Genomic DNA, 20,294 nt, shown 5'->3' with positions numbered 1-20,294 from the left:
TACTTTCCTCAAAAGACTGTTTCCTCTTATTTATCCGGGAAAGTGACTATCAGATTGGTTTGTTTTCATCTTCCCTCAGACCTCCACACCAGAAATAAATTCTCTCTTTTAGTGTTCATTTAAAAAAACCCAAACAAAAACAAAGGCAAAACAAAAACAAAAGCAAGACAGGGCTCTGATCCTCCTTCTAGTAGAGTTGCCAGATTTAGCAAACCAACCTACAGGACATCCAATTAAAACTAAATTTCAGATAAACAGTAAATATTACTTTACTATAAGTATACACCAGTACAAATACATCCCATTCAATATTTGACAAGATTTCTACAGAGGTGGGGAAAAAATAAAACATAACTTAGACCTCCTATTCACTGTTCATCTAAAATTCTAATTTAAGTGGGAATCCTGTATTTTATTTGGAAACCCTACATACCTGGTTTAAGTTCCATCACAGAGGAGTCACAGTGCTTGTTCATATCCCCACCCCACCCACTCACCATAAGGGTAAATTTTGATACCAGGAGAAAGATAATGAGGAAAACACTGCCACATGCAGCCAAAAATAATAACTGCGCTACTCCATAACAAAGGTAGCTAAAAGGTGGCTGAAGAGGAGCCAAGGATAAATGAGTCAAATCTATTCAATATTTGCTGGGGGCTTGGCCTAAAAACTGGAAAAGCTGATCAAATCTGTTTTTCACCACTGAAGATCCACATTATTATACTTTGTCACTGATGATAGAACAAAGTCACAAAAAAACCATCTTCTTACGGTTTTAGAAAACATAATAATTCCTATGTAATTGATACACTGATGCAAAAGACAAGTGGTAGGGGTGGATTAAATGACTATATTTTAATATTGAGGGCATTGCCAGGATGGTAGGCAATCTTATTTTACTGTTTTCCTGGGATTCAAGAAGCTTCTTTGAGCTTCTCTCAGTGGTGATTATAAAATAATAAGAAAAAAAAAAAAAACATGTTGGCTCTGGCATCAGGCAGGATGACAGAAATATAGGCTTGTCTGAGTTTGGCAGCAGCACTTAATTACATTGACAATGTGTGGCTGTGTCATTTCTTAGGAACTAATTATTCCATTCTTTTGGAAAGAAAATGTCCCCAAGGACACAGTTTTTGAAATACAACTTTTGGACCAGAGGTCTTAGATGCGGCGTATCAAATTATGATGATTGGTTGTTGATAGGATGGTTTTAAACTTTAAAACAAAGTTAACCATTTTAAATATCTATATCTTTTTACAGAGATAATGTAAGTCGATATGGCTATTGAATGTCTACAAAATATTCTCCTCACAAATTTCAAAGGCTAAATGTAACTCCTGAGAGGAGGGTCAGACTTTAAAATCAATATTCTTGGGTTACCTGGGTGGCTCAGTCAGCTGAGCATCTGGCTCTTGATTTTAGCTCAGGTCATGGTATGGAGTCCTGCATTGGGTTAGCGTGGAGCCTGCTTAAGATTCTCTCACTCTCCCACTGCCCCTCTCTCCCACTCTCTCTCTAGGGAAAAAAAAAATCAGTGTTCTACAGAATGGGAACAAGAACAAAGCTTCCTAACTAACGCTATTTAAGTGGGAGCAACCATCTCTGTGGATAAACAGTGACTTCTCAAAGATCACTAGTTTTGATAAACTGGTTTGAATTGACAATGAAACAGACAAGAGTGACAAATACTAATGTACAGGTGTGAGAAAGACACACAGAAAAAGAGACAGAGAGACTGACTTTACATTGGGAAGAGAAGACAACAAACTGCTTTCCCTCTGAGAGGTCTCACCCTGGAGACAGTGGGACATCATGGAGAGGAAGAGACATGGGCCTTGATGACTATACTAGTCTAGACCACTTGTGCCTCTCTGACTTCTCCCTCCTTCCCTTGCTGGCTTACCTTCCTTCCCCTCTCACCCTCTAAATTTGACCATTTCCAAAAGTTCTTTCTCCTTACTATCTTCCCCAATAAATGGCCACAAATGGAATTATCCCTTTTTGGCATACAGTCTCTGCATATGTTTGGCCAGTTTTGTAGTGCACAACTCTGGTGGCCCATTCATGTTATAGTAGTGCATGTGCCCTGCAAGCCTATCAACTTTTACATGGCAGTCTGATACGGATAATCCAAATCTATCTCCACCTCTCTTTCTTCCTCTGAGCTCTACTCATGAACCTTTAGCTGCTTATCTAACAATTCCTTTTAACCAGAAAATAAATGCCAATTTTATTTATGCTCTAAGAGCAGAAAGAAGAGCAGAGAGCTTCCTCCACCAGGAGAAAATAAAAGTTGCATGAAACCATCCTTATTCACCCCGTATTTTTTAACAATAAATGTCCTACCATTACTAGTTGTACACATTTCTCCTAATACAATAAAAATGTAGTGCCAAAGGGGATTCTCAAAGGACTTGGTTATGAGAACACCACACAGTCATAGCAGTAGTGAAGGGCAGCTTAATGGGCAACTCTGTAAACACTAGACTGCGATGATACCATTTCGGCCCAACAGTAGTTCCTGGTTGCTGGGGCAGCCTCTAGTGGTAAGTGGGCAGAAAAGGAAAATGTCTAGCTGAGACCATGAAGTGAATGCTAACAACAGACACAGACACTTACTCAGCAGGCTGCTTTTGAAGACAGTTCCAGCTATTGCCAAAGGACACTAATGTGGGCTACCAGAACTAGCAGAGCTAAATGATCTGCCCATTCCACAGACATGTTTATGCTTGCCTACTTCCCAGGTCATAATGCTTGTTCCAGCTCATGAGATCCATGTGGGCTTAGCACCTGCCACCAAATACACCCAAACCCTTAACTCTTTTCCCTTGTTTATTCTCTGGCTATTTCTGCATTTGGGCATTCTAAAGCAAAGTAAAAATTTTACCCATTTCCAAATCTAGAGCTATGCATCCAAGGTCCCTCTCAGAAACTTCTTTCAGGGAGACTACCTCAGTGGCTCCAGGGTATTTCCCTTTTAAATGAAACCCTCTAAGTACCCCAGCTAATGTTCAATAGGATCATGCCTTCAATGTCTCCAAACAATGTTTTTAATTATTTTTTTAACATTTCTCTAATTAATGCCAGGAAAAACAAAATCTCCAATATACTCTCTCAAACAAAATTATAAAGTAATCCTCATATTGCCATTTTATTTATTGCTAAAGCTTTCAACAACTTCCCACCATTCAGAAAATTAAGAAAACAAGATGACTGCAAAGAATTTCTACCATATAGCTATACAAAGCTTATCTCATTTAACTCACTCTATTGCCCCCAGAACAACTGAGGTGTGCATCATTTCTCAAATATGTTCCTACCATTGTGCAGTTAGTTGCCTATTATATTTCCTCCACCTGCAATTCCATCCACTTCACCTGTCAAAATGCTACTCTTCATTCAAAGGATGACAGCAATGCCACTTCTTTCATAAAATATTTTTAGCCACCCTCAGACAATGGTAATGTCTCCATCTTTAAAATTCCACCAAGTATAGTGCCAAGGTTGCAGGCTTTGAAACTCAACACAGCAAAGTGTGAATCCTATTTCATATTCACTTTGCTGTGTGTCCTACAGAAATTTACTTGACACCATGACCCAATTTTTAAGATGATGTTTTTCTTCATTTATAAAATATAAATAATATTTGCTTGTCAGAATAATTATAATATAAATCCCATAGAGAGAGCAATAAATAGACAATACCTATGAATTGTATAATCTTCTATACAATTCAGGTAGGTAACAAAAGACATAAGCCAAAAATCTGGAAACAAAAGCAGGTCACTTATAGGAGAGCAAGGACAAATTCGTAAGTAGTAATCGAAATCCAAAACAGCTCCATGTTCATAATTGGTCCAGAACTTAGGCAAAATTCAAACCAATTTAACTGAGCGTGATTTTAATAGAATTGTATAATTTCTTGTTGTATATGCAGCTGTTTCTTGCCTTAACAATTTCAAGTTGTAATTTCTGATGGTGCTACAATCAACTATTTTATTATTCACTATCGAATTGATTATCATATCTTTGCTTGTACAACTCTCTAAAAATTTCCTATGCTTATGAACTCTTGTCTTTATTTTGAAAATCACCTTACTGAGGATGACCACATATTATAACTTTTTCTTTCCCTCTTCACTTTGGATATCGTAAAGAGTAGACATCAAGAAAGTAAGTACTGAATTGGACTTCACTGAATACAAGGAAATATTGTTCACAAATGCATGTAAAGTTGGCATCTCTTATAAGGTAGTAGCAGACATTAGTATCTAAGCAAAATATTAGAAGCACTACTGGATTATTGCCTTAAAATACTGTATTCTGTATGGCAAGTTTCGAACTGTGTGAGCCCATTTTCTTCTCTGTAACATGACATAGACAATGAAATGACACAGCAGTCCAAGTGCAAAGGTGAGAAATTATCTTTACAGATGTGGGACACTAATACTTAAATGGGAAATAATCACAGTGGAATCTTTACCTTGGATTAAAAATGGCTTCCATTTTTTAAGTTCTTATTTCCTAAATTCATTAACTGAAGAATCCGAACCAAATTTTTATCCACCAAATATTTATTCAGCACCTAGTATATTGACTAGTTTTCCCACGAGGAAATCCTACTGTCTCACTCTGAACTCCAGGATTTCTCACAAGGTTGGGGTGAGGTGTGGGGGGGTGGGGGCGGTGGTTAAAGGTGCTGAAGTCAAATCAGAAGAGTGGAACATTTCCCTGGTCATCAATATTTTCATAGTGCTGCTCTTGTCAACTCTCTATTGTAATATCTCCTTTCACTAATCTAGACATAGAACGTATCTCTTCCCTCAGTTCTTCTGTGACACCATCTCACCCTCTCCCTCCTCTCCAAAAAAAGAAATATACCTTACGTTAAGACTTTAATGAATGTAACTGTCTATTGACATTTGTAGCAACAGAAGAGATTTACATCACAAAATGCAGGTGTATTAGTCTGCTAAGGCTGCTGTAACAAAACATCACAAACTGGATGCCTTAAACAGAAATTTATTTTCTTACATTTCTAAAGGCTTGAAGTCCAAGATCATAGTGTTAGCAGGTTTGGATTCTTCTGAGGCCATTCTCCTTGGCTTGCAGACAGCCACCTTCTCACTGTGTCCTCACATGAACTTTTTGCTGTGTACACACATCCTTGGTGTCTCTTTGTGTGTTCAAATTTCCTCTTCTTATAAGGACAACAAACAGACTAGATTAGGGCCTACCCTAATAGCCTCATTTTAACTTAATCACCTCTTTTTAAGGTTCTATCTCCTAATACACTCATATTCTGAGGTTTTAGAGCTTAGGGCTACAATATATGAATTTTAAGGGGACACAATTCAGCCCATAACTTCAAACTGAAATTCAACTTTAAGTTCAGCACATAACTTCAAATTCAGAGGCAGGCATCCTACTTCCTGTGAAATTTCCTTAGTACTCTGACACAAGGAACTTCTCCCAGGCCACTTGTCTTCAGAAATCCCAACTCCTATATGGACAGACTCTAGAGCCAATTGATAATGCTTTGTTTTACCACCAAGCTATTCCGTAGTAACGTTAAAACCAAAGTTTATCCTGCTCATAGCCTATTGATTCAGAGACTCTCTGCTAATACTCAACCAGTGCAAATAATAGGTTTTTATTTATTTATTAAGCGCCCAGAACTTTTCAATTACTAACTATGTTTGCACATAGCAGAGGTTGAGCCTGAGGTTCAGCCATACTCCATCATGGGATTTAGACTGCCTTAGCATATCTGGTAGCTGGCTATATGAGGGTTTGGACTGAATGTTCGTTCATACAGAGGACACACTTTGTTTATATATCAGTCAGAGGTCAGTGAGGAAATAGGAAGCAGTTGGTGTTCAAATACAGGGAACTTCCTATAGGGAAGGAGTAACATAGGTGATGAAGGAGATGAGAAGCCAAACAGGGCATGGTGAAGTAACTAAATGATGCAAATGAGCAGAAAGCCACCACCACCTTTAGGGCTGGAGCAATGCAATAGAGAGGTGGCACTACCAGAAATTAGAAGTTTAGGACATGTAAGGGAGCTAGAACCTTGTCAGGGTTTGCCCAGTAGGAGCTGGGTCTACAAAGCGACAGCTGTTTAGAAGGAACTTGTTACCCTGAAGACATAGCCACCTCCATAAATTGCCTTCTGCCTGAGGCAGAAGAATCTGAGAAACATCCTGGCTTCTATATTCCTACAACTCTCTAGTATTCCAACAGCACCTCCCACAAACTCAAACATACCTGGAAGCCAAAAACATAAAAGAGGCAGAGTATAGTAGGCAGGAGCTGGATCTTATTGCAAATAGGCCATTACCAGAACTGTATTCAAGGAGAATTAAGAGAGTGAAGTAAATCTGTCTCTCAGATTACATCCTCCAAGTGTCATGAATGGATTAATGCCTGAATTCTAATAAAGGCCTAGGGGAAGTTCAAAAACACAATAAAAGGAGGTTTTTTGTTTGTTTTGTTTCTGTTTGTTTGTTTTTGCAGGGGGAAGGGATGCCAGGGGCAGAAGGAAGGGGAAGGAAGGGTAAAGGAGCAATTTTATACCAAAAACTTTCCATGCTGTTGGGGAATGAGGTTAACAGAATAATGGGCCCACAAAAATGTCCATCCCCTAATCCTTCAAATCTATAAATCTATAAATATGGCAAAAGGGACTTTGCAGTTATGATTAAGATTATGGACCCTGAGATGGGGAGGGTATCCTGGATTATACAGGTGGGCCAAATATAATCAAATGGGTCCTTAAAAGTAAGGAACATTTCCTTGCTGTGGTTGGACGGAGATGTGACTACGGAATGGTCAGAGATGCAATGTTACTGGCTTTGGAGACAGAGAAAGGAGTCACATGTCAAGGAATATGCATGACCTCTAGATGCCAGAAAATGCAAAGAAACAGAGTCTTCCTTAGAGTCTTGAGAAAGATACATGGTCTGAACAATACCTTGAGTTAATCACAGTGGGACCTGGGTCAAACTTCTAATTTAGAAAACTATAAGACTATGAATTTGTGTTGTTAAAAGGTACTAAGTTTATTATGCCCTCCATGGGAAACTAATATAGGGAATGAAGAGCTCTTCTTGGTCTGAGTAACAAAGTTTAAATGTAAGTGGGAACAGAAAGCAAAGGTAGAGGTTGTGTGGCCTCCCCACAGGCAAAGGTCCCAGCAGACCCCAAAGAACAACCACATTCACTGGTGCTGGAAAAAGAACTTTAAAGATGAAGGCTGGTACCAGATGTGTGTTGTGATACACCATAATTCCTGAAATGCTACTGGTACATGATCGCTCAAAGTTTTCCTGGGGTGGGCTGGCACCCAACATAGTCTCAGGGAAGCAGCAGTCTCACGAAAATTTCTGGGGGCGGGCCAGCACCCAGCCATTGCTCAGCAAGACCCTCCCTGAGAGGGTAGAATGGGTCAAAGCCACTGTCCCTCAGTAATGAGGGGTGGGAAACACAGCCCCATCTGAGATAAAACTCAGGAAGGAGGTGTCACCTGGCTGCCTGATGGCTTAGTCACGGACAGTGTAGAAGCGGGGAGTGGATGGAAGTGGGAGACAAAGGAAGGGTGCTTGACTGCTGGTTGGGGAGAGCACAGAGACTGATACTAGAGACTGGGTAGCTGGGCAACACCATTTCACCCCTCCCGCACACGCGTATGCCCACCTACACACAACAATCAACCCAGTAAGCTAAGCAGCACCATCTAGAGAAGAATGGAGTCATTACACTAAGTCCCACCCAAGCACACTCTTGAAAACACCACGAGTCTCTCTGCCTTCTTAGTTTACAGACCATGAAGTGCTTCACAGTTTGACTTCTATGGGAAACCAGACATAATTTCAATCACATTTCAGTCTTTTCACTGGTCAATCTATTCAATTTTTTTCTTTTTCTTTTCTTTTCTTATTCTTGAATACAGAAAGAGAAAAAATCTATTTTTATTTTCCATTTTTATTAAAAAGATTTTTAATTTTTTCTACTATACTTTTTACTTTTTTGTAAATTTTTAAACTCTATTTTACTTACATCATTTCATTTTACTCTATGTTATTGTATTCATTTTTTAAAATTTTCAACTGCTCTCCTTTTCTTTTCCCTATTTTTTCTTTTCTTATCTTTCCCTTTTTTCTCTAATCTATCCAGCTTCTTTCAACAACCAGACCAAAACACACCTAGGATCTAGCATCCTTTGTTTTTTGTGTGTGTTGTTTTTAATTTTTAATTTTTTTACTTTATTAATTCCTTTTCTTCCTTCAAAATGATGAAACAAAGGAATTCACCACAAAAGAAAGAAGAGGAAGAAATGACAGCCAGGGACTTAATCAATACAAGCAAATATCTGAATCAGAATTTATAATCACTACAATAAGAATACCAGCGGGGGTTGAAAATAGATTAGAATCTCTTTCTGCAGAGATAAAGGAAGGAAAAGCTAGTCAGGAAGAAATCAAAAATGCTGTAACTGAGTTGCAATCTCAAATGGTTGCTCTGGTGGCAAGAATGGATGAAGCAGAGCAGTGAATCAGCGATATAAAGGACAAACATATAGAGAATAATGAAGCAGAAAAAAAAGGGAGACTAAGGAAAAAGAGCATGATATAAGAATTAAAGAACTCAGTGACTCATTAAAAAGGAACAACATCAGAATCATAGGAGTCCCAGAAGATGAAGACAGAGAAAAAGGGGTAGAAGTGTTATGTAAGCAAATCATAGTGGAAAACTTTTCTAACCTGGGGAAAGACACAGACATCAAAATCCAGGAAGCACAGAGCACTCCCACTAGATTCAACAAAAACCAACCATCAACAAGGTATATCATAGCCAAATTCACAAAATACACAGACAAGGAAAGAATCCTGAAAGCAGGAAGGGAAAAAAGTTCTTAACCTACAAGGGAAGATAGATCAGGTTTGCAGCAGACGTATCCACAGAAACTTGGCAGGCCAGAAAGGAGTGGCAGGATATATTCAGTGTGCTGAATCAGAAAAAATATGCAGTCAAGAATTCTTTATCCAGCACAGCTGTCATTCAAAATAGAAGGAAAGATTAAAAGTTTCCCAGACAAACAAAAATTAAGGGGTTTGTGACCACTAAGCCAGCCCTGGAAGAAATTTTAAGGGGGATTCTCTGAGGAGAGAAAAGACAGGGGTAAAAAAAAAAAACAACAAAGATTTAGAAAGAACCAGAGAGCACCACCAGAAACTCCAAGTGTACAGCAACATAATGGCAATAAATTCATGTCTTTCAGTACTCAACCTAAATGTCAATGAACTAAATGCTCCAAACAAAACACATAGGGTTAGAAAATGGATAAGAAAACGTGATCCATCTATATGCTGTATACAAGAGACCCATTTTAGACCTAAAGACATCTTCAGATTGAAAATAAGGGGATGGAGAACCATCTATGATGCTAATGGTCAACAAAAGAAAGCTGGAGTAACCATACTTATATCAGACAATTTAGATTTTAAAATAAAGACTGTAACAAGACTGTAACAAGAAATGAAGAAGAGCATTATATCATACTTAAGGGATCTATCCACCAAAATCTAATAATTGTAAATATTTATGCTCCAAATGTGATAGCACCCAAATATATAAATCAATTAATCACAAACATACAGAAACTCATTGATAATAATACCATAATAGTATGGGGACTTCAACACCCCACTTACAGCAATGGAAAGATCATTGAAACAGAAAATCAACAAGGAAAAATGGCTCTGAATGACACACTGGACCGGATGGACTTAACAGATATATTCAGAACATTTCATCCTAAAGCAGCAGAATACACATTATTCTCCAGTGCACATGGAATGTTCTCCAGAATAGGTCACATACTAGGACACAAATCAGCCCTCAATAGGTACAAAAAGATAGAGGTCATACCAAGAATATTTTCAGACCACAACACTATGAAACTCAAAATCAACCATAAGAAAAAATCTGGAAAGTCCATGGATACATGGAGACATTCCTACTAAAGAATGAATTGGTTAACCATGAAGTTAAAGAGGAAACTAAAAAGTACATGGAAGGCAATGAAAATGATAACACCACAGCGCAAAACCTCTGGGATGCAGGAAAGGCGGTCATAAGAGAGAAGTATATAGCAATCCAGGCCTTCCAAAAGAAGGAGGAAAGGTCTGAGATAAACAACCTAACCTTACACCTTAAAGAGCTGGAAAAAGAACAGCAAATAAAACCCAAAACCAGCAGTAGACAGGAAACAATAAAAATGAGAGCAGAAAACAATGCTACTGAAACCAAAAACAAAAAACAAAAACAAAAACAAAAAAATACCTCTTTGACCTCAGCCAGAGCAACTTCTTACTCAACACGTCTCCAGAGGCAAAGGTAAGAAAAGCAAAAAAGCTTCTGCACAGTAAAGGAAACAGCAAAACTAAAAGACAACCAACAGAATGGGAGAAGATATTTGCAAATGACATATCAGACAAATGGTTGGTATCCAAAATCTGTGAAGAACTTATCAAACTCAACACCCAAAAAACAAATAATCCAGTGAAGAAATGGGCAAAGGACAGAAATAGACACTTTTCCAAAGAAGACATCCAGATGCCTAACAGACACATGAAAAAATGCTCAACATCACTCCTCATCAGGGAAATACATATCAAAACCACAATGAGATACCACTTCACACCTGTCAGAATGGCTAACATTAACAACTCAGGCAACAACAGATGTTGGTGAGGATGTGGAGAAAGAGGATCTCTTTTGCATTGCTAGTGGGAATGCAAACTGGTACAGACACTCCAGAAAACAGTATGAAGGTTCCTCAAATAATTAAAAATAGAACTACCCTATTACCCAGCAATTGCACTACTAGGTATTTATCCAAGGGATACAGGTATGCTGTTTCGAAGGGGCACATGCACCCCAATGTTTACAGTAGCACTATCAACAATTGCTAAAGTATGGAAAGAGCCCAAATGTCCATTGATGGATGAATGGATAAAGATGTGGTATATATGTACAATGGAGTATTGCTCAGAAACCAAAAAGAGTGAAATCTTGCCTTTTGCAACTGCATGGATGGTACTAGAGGGTGTTATGCTAAACGAAATTAGTCAATCAGAGAAAGACAAATATCCTATGATTTCACTCATATGCGGACTTTAAGATACAAAGCAGATGAACATAAGGGAAGGGAAGCAAAAAAATATAAAAACAGGGAGGGGGACAAAACAGAAGAGACTCTTAAATATGGAGAAAAAACAGAAGGTTACTGGAGGGGTTGTGGGAGAGAAGATGGGCTAAATGGGTAAGGGGCAAAGGAATCTACTTCTGAAATCATTGTTGTACTATATGCTAACTAACTTGGATTTAAATTTTAAAAATAATCAATTAATCTAAAAATTAACCTTCTGCTTATTCTAATAATAATCAGAATTCCAGTCTAAAAATAGTCATCAAATCCTTGTTTGCAAAGGTGAAAAAAATGTCTATAGGGCACTGAGTAAATCTACATTTTTGTGTAAATAGTGATTACCTGTAGGTAAGAATATTGGTAAAAGGACAGGTATGAAAAAGACTTTTTGTACTCTGAAAACAATAGAACACTTATGAAAAAAATTGAAGAGGACACAAAGAAATGGAAAAGCATTCCATGTTCATGGACTGAAGAACAAACATTGTTAAAATGTCTACACTACCTAAAGCAATCTATACATTTACTGTAATACCTATCAAAATACCCTACCAGCATTATTCACAGAGCTAGAACACATAATCCTAAAATTTGTATGGAACCACAAAAGACCCTGAATAGCCAAAGGAATCTTGAGAAAGAAAAACAAAACTGGAGACATCACGATTCTAGATTTCAAGCTATACTATAAAGCTGTAGTCACACTGCTCTATATGGTCAACTCATCTTTGACAAATCAGGAAAGAATATCCAATGGAAAAAAGACAGTCTCATCAACAAATAGTTTGGGAAAACTGGACAGTGACATGCAGAAGAATGAAACTGGACCACTTTCTTACACGATACACAAAAAAAATAAATTCAAAATGGATGAAAGACCTAAATGTGAGACAGGAAACCATCAAAAGCCTAGAGGAGAATACAGGCAGAAACTCTTTGACCTTGACTGTAGGAATTTTTTATAAGACACATCATCAAAGGCAAGAGAAACAAAAACAAACTTGAACTATTAGGACTTCATTAAGATAAATAGCTTCTGCACAGCAAAGGAAACAACAAACAAAACTAAAATGCAGCCTATGGAAGGGGAGAAGATACTTGCAAATGGCATATCAAATAAAGCGTTAATAGCCAAAATCTATAAAGAACTTATCAACCTCAACACCCAAAAACAGTGAAGAAATGGGCAAAAGATATGAACAGACACTTTTCCAAAGAAGACATCCAGATGGCTAACAGACACATGAAAAGATGCTCAACCTCATTCATCATCAGGTAAATACAAATCAAATACATGGAGATACCACTTCACACCTGTCAGAATCACTAAAAATAACAGAAGAAACAATGAGTGTTGAGGAGGATGTGGAGAAAAGGGAACCCTCTTGCACTGTTGGTGGGAATGCAAACTGGTGCAGCCACTCTAGAGAACAGTATGGAGGTTCCTCAAGAACCAAAAATATAACTACCCTATGATCCAACAGTTGCCCTGTTAAGTATTTACCCAATGGATACAAAAATACAGATTCAAAGGGGTACATGCACCCCGATGTTTATAGTAATATTATCAACCATAGCCAAACTACACAGAGAGCCCAAATGTCCATCAACTGATGAATGGGTAAGGAAAATGTGGTGTGTGTGTATATGGAATGGAATATTAGCCATCAAAAAGAATGAAATCTTGCCATTTACAATGATGTGGATGGAATGAGAGTATATTACGCTAAGAAAAATAAGTCAATCAGAAAAAGGCAAATACCATGTAATTTCACTCATATGTGGAATTTAAGAAACCAAATAGGGTGCCTGGGTGGCTCAGACAGTTAAGCTTCTGACTCTTGATTTCGGCTCAAGGTCATGATCCCAGGGTCGTGGGTTTGAGTCCTTCATGGGCTACATGCTGAGTGTGGAGTCTGCTTAGGATTCTCTCTCTCCTTCTGGCCCTCTCCCCCCGACCCCCACTTGCACTTGTTCTCTCTCAAATAAAATAAAAATAAAAAATAAACTAGGAAAAGAAAGAAAAAGACTTTTTGTTTGCATTTTATATTTTCCACTGATTGACCAAGGTTAATATTATGGTGGACTATGGGTCATTTTAAAACTTCTTTTTTTCTACGGTGCCTGGGTGGCTCAGTTAGTTAAGCACCTGACTCTTGATTTCAGCTCAGGTCATGATTTCATGGTTCATGGCATTGTGCTCTGCATTGGGCTCTGTGCTGACAGTGCAGAGAATACAACTATGCTTTTTTCCACTGATCTTCAATACATCCTTTTTATTTAAATTCATGTATGTTCTGCAATTACTACCCTCCTTTTTAAATTACATGTTCATTCAGGCCCTATCAGCATTGTATTCCAGTGATTTGGGCTTTAACATCCAGCATCAAAAGCAACCCCCTCATTTTTCTCAAAAGTTACTATCTCTTCCTGTGAATTCACTCTTCCAAATAAATTTGGAATAAGTTTGTCACTTTCTATTAAATCCATTGTAAAGTCAATTAGAATTCTGATGGAACTGCAAATATTTTATAGATACACTGGGTAAGTGAATATTTTACAAAACAAAGTCTTCACATTCAGAAACATGAACCATCTCACCATTTATTAAGAATTTATTGGGGCGCCTGGGTGGCGCAGTCGGTTAAGCGTCCGACTTCAGCCAGGTCACGATCTCATGGTCCGTGAGTTCGAGCCCCGCATCGGGCTCTGGGCTGACAGCTCAGAGCCTGGAGCCTGTTTCCGATTCTGTGTCTCCCTCTCTCTCTGCCCCTCCCCCGTTCATGCTCTGTCTCTCTCTGTCCCAAAAATAAATAAACGTTGGGAAAAAAAAAATTAAAAAAAGAAAAGAAAAAAAAAAGAATTCATTTAATCTTACTATAAAGTTTTAAATTTTTACATTATTTCCATTCAGGGATGGGTGTGGAGGTGGGTATGGGTGTGTGTGTCTGTCTTTTCCCCCATGTACTTTTAATTTCTAGTGTATAGTGAAACATATTTTCACCATTTCAATGTGTCCACCAGCTTATTTATTCTAATCCATAATTAGTTGACTCTAAAAAAGTATTCCATTCCTGTGATAAATTCTGTTACAGAGCTGAATTTGATCAATCAAGATTTTGCTTAGAGTAGTTGCATTTCTGTTAGAAGGGGAGATTGATCTAAATTTTTCTTTCTTCCAGTTTATTGCATCTTCTTTTATTTTGTGTTTGTGCACTTCTCTACAATTGCGTTTAAACATGAACTAGTCTCAGAATAAGTTGAGAAGTTTCAAAAGGCATTATCTCCCCTCCAGTTCTCCATGTTTTCCCTTCCCCCGTTTCAGTGAACATGAAAGCAAGGGGTTGAAATACTTTAGGCACAAAATACAAGCATCCCTGACAACTTACCCACCATTCAAGGACTGCGTGAAAGTCCCACATATGCCTTCATCAGATTTATTTGATTGACAAGTAAACTTTTCTATGTTAAACCACTGATATTGTTGGAATATTTGTTACTGCATCATCCAGAATAATATAGAAGCTTTCTATTTATTAATGCTCAGAAGTATTTTAAATAATGTATTTAAAGACCTGGTAAAATATAAAATCTTTGGGCCTGATGCCTTTTTTAAATTTGAAATTTTTTACTACTTCTCAGTTTTCTTTTTTGCTTGAGTATTCTGCCATTCCTTGAATTTAATATATTATATTTTATAAAACATCTGTATTATTAAAGTTTATTTATTTTTGAGAGAGCGAGAGAAAGAGAGAGAGAGCTAGCACAAGCAGGGGAGGGGCATAGAGAGGGGGACAAAGGATTGGAAATGGGCTCTGTGCTGACAGCAATGAGCCCAATGTTAAGGCTTGAACTCTCGAACCATGAGATGATGACCTGAGCCAAAGTCAGACACTCAACCAGCTGAGCCACCCAGGTGTCCCATAAAACATCTATATTTTTAATTGCATGACTCAATCTCCAAACTTTTTGGTGTAAAGTTACACATAGTATTCTAACTTTTAAATCCACCACATTTGTACCATATTTCTTACACCTAATTTATTTATTCATGCTTGCATTTTCTACTTGATTGATCTCCCTTTTTCTTAATGCTTCTTTTTCTTCTCTTTGGTTCATGTAACTACTTTTTTTTAAATTGAAGACATAGATTATAAGACTATGAATTTTCTCAGCAAATGGTGTTAGCTAGGTTTTTATATGTGATTCTATCCTTGTTATTTTCCCAAAAGTTTAAAACAATATATTTCAGCATTCTCTTTAATCCATTTAGATAAATTCCCTTTAATCTTCAAGAGATTTCAGAAATTTATTTTGAATATGAAATGAATACCTTTATTTTGAATATACTCTTTTGCTTAATTTCTATTTTTATGGCTCATGTTAGGAAATCTGTTTTATATAATTTCTCCTATGTAGAATTAGTAGAGATTAACATTGTAGCATAATAATATGCTCAATTTTTATAAATGTTTCTTGGGCATTTGAAAAAAAATGTGTACTTTCTGTTTATTGACACAAAGTTACATATAGCATACCTATTATAAAGAAGCAGGAATTATGTTATTCAAACTACTTCTATAAACTATTTATTCAAATGATTAATTTGAATTATCATTCCCCTCATCCATAAATTTCTAAGACAGCAATATTTCTTTTTTAATTTTGAGAGAAAGAAAGAGCATATACAAGCAGGAAGATGGGAAGAGGGAAAGAAAGAGAATCCCAAGCAGGCTCCACACTCAGCGCTAAGCCCAACACAGGACTTGATCCCACAACCCTAGGATCATGACCCAAGCCTAAATCAAGAGTTGGATGTTCAACCGACTGAGCCACCCAGGCACTCCTAAGACAGCGATATTAAAGTCTCCCATTAGGAGTACCTGGATAGTTCTGTTGATTAAGTGTCCAACTCTTGATTTTGACTCAGGTCATGATCTCACAGCTTATAAGTTTGACCCCCATTAGGCTCTGTGCTGGTAGCACAGGGCCTGCTTGGGATTCTCTCTCCCTCCCTCCCTCTCTCTGCCCCCCCCCCCATTTGTGCTGCATCTTTTTGTCTCCAAATAAATAAACTTTTTAAAAATTTTAAGGTCTCCCATTAAGGTCATGGATTTGTTTATTTCTCTGACTAGATTTTGCTTCATATCTCTTGATATTATGACAAGTTAATAAAAGTTAAAACTTTCTGATTATTTTTCCCGATATAAAGTATCTCTTTTTCTCATGTAATACATTAGAATGGAAATCTTCCAAGTGTTGATATTAGCTTTCTTTTTCTTACTGTGTACTAAACACACTTTTGTAACAACCCACTGTATTTAATATATGTCTGCCATCTTGTTTGTATGTATCTTCTGTAAAAAGAATGTACATAGGGGGTGCCTGGATGACTCAGTTGGTTGAGCAATTGACTCTTGATTTAAGCTCAGGTCATAATCTCATGATTCACGAGATCAAGCTCCAAGTCAGGTTCTGCACTGACGGTGCACAGCCTGCTTGGGATTCTCTCTCTCCCTTTCTCTCTTCCCCTCCCCAAATTGTGCACACACTTTCTCTCTCAAAATACATAAACTTAAAAAAAATGAATGTAAGGGCCACCTTGGTGGCTCAGTTGGTTAAGTGTCCAACTTCGGCTTAGGTCATGATCATGGTTTGTGAGTTTAAGCCCCTCATCGGGCTTGTTGCTGTCAGGACAGAAGCTGCTTTGGATCCTCTGCTCCTCTGTCTCTGCCTCTCTCTCTCTCTCTCTCAAAAATGAATATTTATAAAAAAATATTTTAAAAAATGTTTTAAAAGAATGTAGGTATATTTTATTTTTAATACAATCTGTTTCTGGCATTAATATCATAGTTTAATCATAGTTTTATCACCATCATTTTGATAGTGAAGTGCTTGTATTTATTGTTGTATTTTTACACTCAGAGAAGCAAATACAATACTATATTATTAAAGCTTTGATACTTAAATCTTTAAGATGATAATGTTTAGTATAAGAGATTTTTTCCATTTTGTTCCTACCTTCACTCCTACGGATGATAGCTAATTTCTATTGTTTTGGGTGTGTGGGTTTTTTAATTCTTTTTTGTATTGCATACCTTCTTTTTATTTCCATTCCTTCGCCATGTTGTAGGACCATGTCTCCAAATTACCTTTTTATTCCATAATGTATGTGTGAGTGATGAAGTCTTGCTTCTACAAAAATAAGTATTCACCCTCACACTTTATTACAGTTTGACTAGAGAAGTCTGTTAAGAGATTATTTATCACTTTGATAAGTTACTCTTTACTATCTTCATTCTTTCTGGTCTTGCCTTAAATTTCAAATTTAACTTTCACATTAATAATTTGTTCTTCAGCAATACCCATCCACAATTTTAGCCTTTTTCTTAATTCTTTTTGTTGCATGTATTATTATTTGTTTGATTAATAGAAATTGCTTTTGGCTTCTCACTGCTTGTTTTCCATAGTTTCTTGGTCTTGTTTATGAACATAAATTATCACCAATCTCTGCGGTTACTAAAAAATAAATTTGTATGAGGCTATAATCTATTTCCAAAATTATCTGTTTTTACTTGAATTGGTTCTGTTTTTTCATATGGTCCTCCTGTCTGTACTGTGATTTATCGCAAATGTTTGATGGATCTTCATTTTCTATCCTTACGTATAGGTGAAGATCAGTCTTTATTGATACAAGAACCCAACTTGAGTTCCGTGGTTCTGACATTTCTTTTCCTGTAATCCATGGGGGTGGGGGAAGGGGAAGCTGGCATTCATGGATGGGTTGTGGATGGGTTGAGGATATTGATAAACTCCCCTTAACCTGCATGGTTAGGTGGGAGCAGGCAGGCTAAGGACTCCCAAGTTTGCCAAAGTAAGGAAAGTTCTGACGAAGTTAAAAAAAAAAAAAAACTATTTCATTTTACTTCTAAAGGTGTTGCCTTTTTTTTTTAATCTGTCTATTGTAGAAGTCCAATTATCTCAAGGTACCTCGCTTGCCTATTCATCCTCTAATATAAGAACTGTGTCTACATGAAACCTATTAATTGGGTGAGGCAGTCTCAACACTTCATCCTGGAGCATATTCTAAAGCCAGAAGCCCCATAAAAAGGGAGCATGGAGAATTGAGGGGACAAATCTTACAGCAGGTACACTCTGAGAAATTAACCTAACCATAGCACTATTTCCCATTTTTTATCTATACACTTAACTCTAAGCTTGAAGTTTCTCCAAAATTTCCTTTCTGGTGACTCTCTGCGCCAATTTAGGGCAAATTTATTCCTGCTTTTTTTTTTCCTGCCAATTAGATCCCATCTGCTTTTAGTCTTCCATAAATTCTTCAGAATGGGTTCTTCCTTGCTGGTGTTTCATGACTTCCAAAGTATTTATGGTTTAAAAGATAAGTCTACAATTTCACTGGGTTTGGAACAGATAAAGTAAATAAGATCATGTGCTCATCCTACTCTCTTAATTCTTAAAAATGTGCAGTTTTAAATGCCTTCTCTGATCTCAACACTTCACAATCTCCTCCCTGTTTCAGCATTCTCCCCAACTCATGGTAATGAAGGATATTATCAGGAAAAGTCAGTTTACCAAGGAGGTCTTTGCTCCAAACTTCAAGACTGTCTGCCTTTGGTTTGCCCAGCTTACCTCCTCCATAAGCTATTCACCTGCATATCATGGCCTGTGGATTTTCTCCTGTATCCATCAATGATAGGCTAGAAGCCAAGTTTTCAAGCCCCTACTTGTCCACTTTGATAAAAATGAAGGACACTTGTTCTACACAAAACAAAATGAAGTTTTTCTGGGTAATGCTATTTAACAGGTAAGGCCAGATGCAGAAAAAGAGGTTGTAACCTGGCTTAGTCCCCAACTAGCTCAAATTTTCAACCTCGAATGCTTAGGGAGCAAGTCATTCAGAAAAGCTTCTGGCTCCAAACCACCCTCAGTAATGCCTACAGTAGAACTTTGGTAAATAATCTTTAAATGCCTCCACAGAGGCAATGATAATTGACTCAGATGATCTAAAGAAAGACTCAAGTAGTGAGTTATTTTCCTTAGAGAAAATATTTAACCTCACTGGCCCTCGGTTTACTCTGCATTAAATAACTGGTAATCTGTGTCTCTCTTCTGTTCCTCCCAGATAACTATTTCTGTGAGCTACAGCAAAAGAATGAGACTGGGGATTTACTATTATACTTAGAAAGAACAACATCTGATTTTAGAGCAGTGTGTCTAGTACCCACAGTTAGGACTTAGTATCCTCTAAGTCAAAAGTGTCTGCATTTGATACAATCTGTAATGAAACATAGGCTTGATAAACAGCAAACGACTTTAAAATTAGAAACAGACCTGTAGGGGTTCTTGTTTCCACAACCTCCCAAAAAATTACAGATGGCCTAAATAAACAGTCTTATTTCTAAGATCATGGTGAAAATCAAGAGGTACAGCCTGAATTCTGTCAGAGGCTGGTCTCCCCTAATGTGAATGGGGTGCCAGCAGCAGTGGAAAGGACACAAGTGTTAGAGGTGACATAACTGAGTTTAAGGTCACGCTCCATTACTTCCAACTGTGTGGCCTTAGGCAAATAAATTACCCTCTCTGATTCTGTTTGTTTAGCTATAAAATGGGGTGTTGTTATGTGTATTAACTACTTCAAAAGGTTATTGTGAAGAGAAAAAAATCAAGTAATATATGTTAAAGGGATTTGGAAACTGAGAAGCTCCATGGAATTATAGAGCTGTTTTTTTTTTTTAATTTTTTTTTTCAACGTTTATTTATTTTTGGGACAGAGAGAGACATAGCATGAACGGGGAAGGGGCAGAGAGAGAGGGAGACACAGAATGGGAAACAGGCTCCAGGCTCTGAGCCATCAGCCCAGAGCCCGACGCGGGGCTCGAACTCACGGACCGCGAGATCGTGACCTGGCTGAAGTCGGACGCTTAACCGACTGCGCCACCCAGGCACCCCTAGAGCTGTTTTTACAGAAAACCTGAAGTGAGAATACCCACTGCCCTTTTTAGAGGTCAAAATCCCATTTGAGTGCAAAAGCTAACTGATGAGAATCTTTCCCATAC

General features: G+C 37.5%; 1 long non-coding RNA gene across 7 annotated transcripts in view; it reads right to left on the bottom strand.

The window, feature by feature from the left end:
- Positions 1-20,294, bottom strand: part of LOC123379948 — a 341,728-nt gene that overhangs the window by 180,208 nt on the left and 141,226 nt on the right. For 6 of the 7 annotated variants that reach the window (XR_006585048.1, XR_006585045.1, XR_006585047.1 and 3 more), the window contains one exon: positions 5,037-5,202. The exons of the other annotated variant lie outside the window; for it this stretch is intronic. This is a non-coding gene — a long non-coding RNA (uncharacterized LOC123379948). The remainder of the gene's footprint in view (positions 1-5,036; positions 5,203-20,294) is intronic. 7 annotated transcript variants of the gene reach the window in all.

This window comes from Felis catus, chromosome C2, assembly GCF_018350175.1.
Source record: "Felis catus isolate Fca126 chromosome C2, F.catus_Fca126_mat1.0, whole genome shotgun sequence".
In the NCBI taxonomy this organism is placed as follows: domain Eukaryota; kingdom Metazoa; phylum Chordata; class Mammalia; order Carnivora; family Felidae; genus Felis; species Felis catus.
This window is presented reverse-complemented; position numbering and strand designations above follow the sequence as displayed.